Source organism: Pelodiscus sinensis, chromosome 1 (genome assembly GCF_049634645.1).
Source record: "Pelodiscus sinensis isolate JC-2024 chromosome 1, ASM4963464v1, whole genome shotgun sequence".
Lineage (NCBI taxonomy): Eukaryota > Metazoa > Chordata > Testudines > Trionychidae > Pelodiscus > Pelodiscus sinensis.
In genome coordinates, this window is record NC_134711.1 from 320,649,959 (window position 1) to 320,651,791 (window position 1,833).

A 1,833-nucleotide genomic window follows, 5' to 3' on the forward strand; every position below is an offset into this window, starting at 1 on the left:
AGTCAGATCCACGTAACTCAGGGACTGGCTGTATTCATTTTATTCAGCTACTAGACACCATCCTTCAAGGTGCTGAGTGCCTTCAAATCCCAGGTTAATCAGGAGTAGGGATATTAAATTGCGGTTACCAAGTTAATTGGACAGTTGATACAATTTGTATTGCTTTACACCTCTGATAGAAGCAGCAAGAGGGGGAAGTGGCTAGTCAGTCACTACTTGGCTATCGGATAAGCTTATGCTTAGTTGACTAGTCACTTACATCGCTAATCAGGATGAAGCCCTAAGGTGGCCTGTTTCTGTGCTTCTTCTAACATGGGCTCTGACTTTTTATTGACATTACTTCTTGCTTCCTGGAGACAGCACCTGAGGATGCTGCCAAGTTGGTTAGTTTGTGGTACTGTAAAAGTTTACTTTGGATGTCAGTTTTGTCATTCATTAAACATTTTCCTCTTTCTGATTTAGTTAAGATCATTCATACAATGTCAACTTCGACGTCTTCTGACTTAGTGCTTTTCTTTGCAACCCCTTGATGATTTTGTACATTTTGGGATAGAGAATTACACTTTAATAGTTGTTACTTAAATTTGAAAAAATACAGTAAAAATATTGAATGATGGGCACTTTTCAATGAACTATTCATGGCAGAGTATTACATAAGTTTCAAAGTGGGAGGATCTGATTATTATGAATGTAAGTTGGCAGTAAACTTAACACGAATGCACTTTGATCGCTGGGTCTGACTTCATTTATCATATTAGATCTGATGACATGAAGAGCCCAATGAAATGCAGGAAATATATATGTGCATTTTGTGAAAAACTTGCTTTGAATCTTGTTCCACTAACTTCACTAAGGCTCTTGCCAGTCTCTATGGAATTCCTTGCCTCACTGTTTCCACTCTGCTGAAGTTTAATTTCTATTTCAGGTTTCTTTATTTATGAAGTTGGTTATTCCTACTCAAAGTTGACACTGTTATAACATCTAATTAATAGCCTAGTGTATCTTGATTTTTAAATAGAAGTAATCTGTGTCTTTAGAATTACTAATAACTCAAATGGAAATATTTACTTAGTATTGTTAGTAAGGGAATTAGCTTTAGTAAAACTACCATGCATCAGTTTGTGATGTTAATGTGCTGGCTGAACACTGCATTTCACTGTAGTTAAACTGCTGCATGTCATAGTACAGACCTTTAATGACTATACTATATAAACAGTTTTGCAGCAGGAGAACTAGTATTTCCTTCTTCAAAAATTCAGTTAGATCAGATTACAATCTCATGCTTCATTGGGAGGCAGGGAGTAAAGTCTATTGTAATAACTATAAATGATTATTTTTTGTGAATAGTTGTCACCCTCCCATTACTAAATCTAAATACAGTTTGTGTTGCCTAAAATCATCACACAAGTTCTCTCTCTTCCCTGACCTTATCACCCATAGAAGGAGTTACAAACTAGATATGTAAAAACCCATTTAATTGGCTAACTATTTAGATGTAATGTTTAACCAGTTAGCTGATTAAAGGGAGGTGTAGCAGGAAAGCCACACTAGCCCAGCGGGGGATGGAGTACTTTGACTTCAGCTATGCAATTAACGTAGCTGAAGTTGTGTATCTTAATTCAACCTTATCCCATCGTGTAGACATACCCTTAATGAATTTTGCTGTGTGGTCACCAGCTGACTCCCCTCCCCTGGAATGGGCAGGTCTTGGGGCAAAAGAGGTAGGTCTGGGGACTAGCCTTCTCCCAGAGTTGTCTGGGGTTGGAGACTTGGAATTAAAAGCACAGCAAAGGGTTTGCAGCTCCACCACTACCACATTATCTGGCAGCCACC